The sequence below is a fragment of the Meriones unguiculatus genome, chromosome 3 (genome assembly GCF_030254825.1).
Source record: "Meriones unguiculatus strain TT.TT164.6M chromosome 3, Bangor_MerUng_6.1, whole genome shotgun sequence".
Classification (NCBI taxonomy): Eukaryota; Metazoa; Chordata; class Mammalia; order Rodentia; family Muridae; genus Meriones; species Meriones unguiculatus.
Window position 1 is genome coordinate 90,686,289 of NC_083351.1, and position 4,070 is coordinate 90,690,358.

Genomic DNA, 4,070 nt, shown 5'->3' on the forward strand with positions numbered 1-4,070 from the left:
GCACCACATGCCTGCAGTGGCCATGAAGGCCTGACGAGGGCACCAGAGTCCCTGGGACTGGAGTTACAGATGATTGTGGGTTACCATGAGGGTGGTGAGAACGGAACCCCAGTCCTCAGCAACAGCAGCCAGCGCTCTTACCTGCTGAGCCATATCTCCAACCCAGGACTTCAGTTTGAAAGTAGAACGTGGGCATTTTGTTTTCATATAATTCTTCTAGAATTTCTGTGGATTTTATATAATAATATTTTATTACCTCATCTTTAAGGCTTCTGTGTTAGTCAGCTTTCTGCCATTTTAACAAAATATCTGAGATAATTAGGGGAGAAAAAGATTTATTTCAGCCCTCCGTTTTCTTCATAGTCACTTTGCTTCATTGTTAAGTCTCTGGTGAGGGACTCGCTGTGGTGAGGGCACACAACAGTAAATGCCAGGGGGTTGGGGAACGGGCTGGTTGACTAGAGGGCTCACTGAGAAAGATGCACGCTAGGCAAGCCCGGAGAACCTGCGTTTGATTCTCAGGAGAGGACTGACTCCATGAAGTTGTGCTTTGGCCTCTAAACCTGCTCCATGACCCTTCCCACTAAAAAGAAAATAAATAACTAAATAACAAAACCCCTGGGAGCAAGGAGAGAACAAGGAAAGGGCAGGGTCTCACAGGCCTTGAGGGCACAGCGCTGACGATGTCAGGACCTCCTGCTAAGCTTCACTCCTTAAGGACTGCGCCAGGCTGGGGAGTCAAGCCTCTAACTCGTTGCTTTGCGGGGGCGGGCATTCATGATCCAAGCCAGAGCAATGAGGAAACTGATGCTGACAGAGGTTAACTAACTCGCCTGTTCTGCGGCAGCACTGAGATTAGCTCCGGCGTTGCCCGACTCCAAAGCCATGGCAGCTAATCCCCAGGCTCTACAGTAACAACTGGTTCTTCGTGCTGCGGTCTAGGTCACAGCTGAGCAAGCAGCACTTTCAGGTTCGATTTGTAGATTTCTCTTCATTTGCTTGCGGCTCCACCCTGAGATAAACATTAACTGTTGGCTGTTGCTTCCTAAATGTTTCCTTTAAAACACTGTAAATTTAATTTCCTAAAAAGTCTTGGGAGAAAAGCTGATTTGGTCACACTCTGTATGAAGTGAGCTCTTATTAATCTTTTCTGTTTTATCATTACTACTACTATAATTATTTTTGGACAGAGTCACGTAGGGACCAGGGTTGTCTCAAGCTCTCCCTGTAGCGGAGGATGACCTTGAGCTGCTGATCTCCTGCCTCGGATTCCCGAGTTGCTGGGTTTACAGGCATGCGCTCCACGCCTGGTTTCTGAGGATCCTATCCAGAGCTTCCTGCGTGGTAGTCAAGTTCTCTGCTGGGTGAGCGTAAAGCACAGGACAGGAGGTAACAGGGATTGAACCAGGACAGCAGGTGTGGTGGTTTGGTTGGGAAGGGTCCCCAGAGGCTCAGGTGTGCTGACTGCACCTCCGTCTTTACTGAGAGCTCTTGTTCCTCGTTTATGTGTTTTAAAATCTAGTTTTAACACCCAATCTCTTGGCATGGTCCTTCGCATTACAAGACTTCTTCACAGGGAGGCAAAGAATGAAGTTTAGGTAACATCTGAGCTCTTCCCTCAGCACCACATTCAGAGCTGCCTGAACGAAGGTCAGAGCTCTGGCCTAGGCCGCCTTTCAGGTACTTTTAGCTTCCTGTTGGTGACTGGTAGCTTAAAGGGGCAAAGTGATTCCGGACTTAGGGTGTTTCACTCTTGTATGTAGCACAGGACAGTGAGTAACAGAGGGTATAGAGAGTCTGCCATAGGCTCGGGCATGCTGACAGCACCTCCATCTTTATTGGGGGCAGATCCAGAAAAAGGAGGTCTCTCTTTTTTCTTTTCTTATGGTTCCGGCCCAAGGCCTAGCCCTGGCTTTTTCTTGTTAGATTCAGGTTCTTTGGGGCCTAAGCAGAGAAGGTAAGCACAGCAAAACCATACCCATCCCACCCTGCCCCACGTCAGGGAATAGGGTGAGGGGGCAGACTGACAGCTCTAATGTCCTTTAGGTCACACCTTAGCCAAGACCTATTCCCTGACTGAAAGAAAGGGTGACCCTCATCACAGAGCCCAACCCCTGTAACCCTCATCACATAGCCCCAGCCAAAGAAAGGGTGACCCTCATCACATAGCCCAGCCCTGTAACCCTCATCACAGAGCCCAAGCCCTGCGGGCCCCATTCCTTACCTCTGTCACGCAGCAAGGTCACACATTAACTAAGTCTGCTTCTTTCTGGCTCAGGACCTCCCCTTACCTTGGATATTGTTAAGGGAAGACACCTCACTCTGTCTGGCAGAAGCCTTTACTTTGGACTCCTGTATACTGTGTTGCCCTTTGCCTGCCAGCATTAATATACTTTTTGCATAAAAACTGATTTAACTCAACAACTTTCTCTCACGTTCTTATTTCTCCTTTCCCACAGATCTAACATTCTTGGAGTCAGCTGGGTCATGAGCCATCTCTTAGCCAGTCTCAGACACTGAGCACCTCTCCTCCTACATCTGACTGGCTGATGTCACCTGCTTAGGGATGGGGTGATTATTGCCCTCACAGGAAGACAATTGGAAGCCCGGAAGTTCCTTCCTCTCTCCCATCACATTTTTTTGCAATGGGGGAAGGGTAGGGCTGGACACTGGGCAGGCGAAGCCAGTAGCTTCCTCAATGAGGAAGATTACTGTGGGCCAGGAGTTGCCTGCCTGTCAAATCCTGAGAGTTCATCTTAAGCAGATATAATTGGACAATCATGTGAAAATCACCTGTGATGATGCTTATTGGAGTGCTGCTCGAAATGGAGAAAAACTGCAGAGTCTGCTGGAGAATTGTTTTTTTTTTTTTTTTTTTTTTCATCAATTACACTTTATTCATTCTGCATCCCCCCATAAGCCCCTCCCTCCTCCCATCCCAATCCCACCCTCCCTCTTCCCTCTGCTTGCATGCCACTCCCCAAGTCCACTAATAGGGGAGGTTCTCCTCTCCTTTCTGATCTTAGTATGTCAGTTCACATCAAAAGTGGCTGTATTGTCCTCTACTGTGGCCTGGTAAGGCTGCTCCCCCCAGGGAGAGGTGATCAAAGAGCAGGCCAATCAGATTATATCAGAGGCAGTCCCTCTTCACATTACTATGTAACCCAATTGGACTCTGAACTGCCCTGGGCTACATCTGTGCAGGGGTTCTAGGTTATCTCCATGAATAGTCCTTGGTTGGAGTCTGAGTCTCTGGGAAGTTCCCTATGTTCAAATTTTCTTGTTCTGTTGCTCTCCTTGTGGAGACCCTGTCCTCTCCAACTCTTACTATTTCCCAGTTCTTACCTAAAATTCCATTCACTCTGCCCAACAGTTGCCCATCAGGCTCAGCATCTGCTTTGATAGTCTGAAAGGCAGAGGCTTCCAGAGGCCCTCTGTGGTAGGTTCCTAGGTTGTCATCCTGAGTGAGTTGTCTCAGAAGCAAAAAGACACACATGGTATATACTCACTCATATAGACATACAACATAGGACAAACCCACTAAAACCTGTGCATCTAAAGAAACTAAGCAAGAGAGAGGACCCTAACTAAAACGTCCAATCCCCATCCAGAAAGGCAAAGAGGATGGACATCAGAAGAAGAAGAAAACTGGAGAATTGTTTAATGAAATAGGAAATGTTCTTAGGGGTACATGCAACCCCTTTATGAGTGACATATTTGCAGTAATGGAATTAATTTCACAGAATTTTTTGTGAATGTTATTAAAGTAGAACATGCTTAAGTAATTTATATGTTATAACTCTGACTTTTATTAAATTTCAATTTTTATTTTAAAGGAAGTAGGGCTGGAGAGATGGCTCAGTTTGTAAAGTGCTTGACTCATAATATGGGGTACTGAGTTTGGATCTCTAGAACGCACATAAAAAGCTTGGTGATACCCACTTTAATCCTGGTGATGGCGAGATGGGAGGCAGAGGCAGGAGGATCCCTACAGCTGGCTGGCCAGCTCACTTGCTGGCTTAGTGAAGTTCCAGGCCAATGAGAGGCCTTATCTCAAACAAAAAGAGGAA

At 47.1% G+C, this 4,070-nt stretch overlaps 1 long non-coding RNA gene across 1 annotated transcript; it reads left to right on the top strand.

Moving 5' to 3' along the window:
* The first annotated feature begins 657 nt into the window (after nucleotides 1–657).
* Nucleotides 658–3,785, top strand: LOC110555716 (uncharacterized). Its single transcript, XR_002476844.2, has 3 exons — nucleotides 658–970; nucleotides 1,191–1,389; nucleotides 2,460–3,785. It is a non-coding gene; the product is annotated as an uncharacterized LOC110555716 (long non-coding RNA).
* The last annotated feature ends 285 nt before the right edge of the window (nucleotides 3,786–4,070 follow it).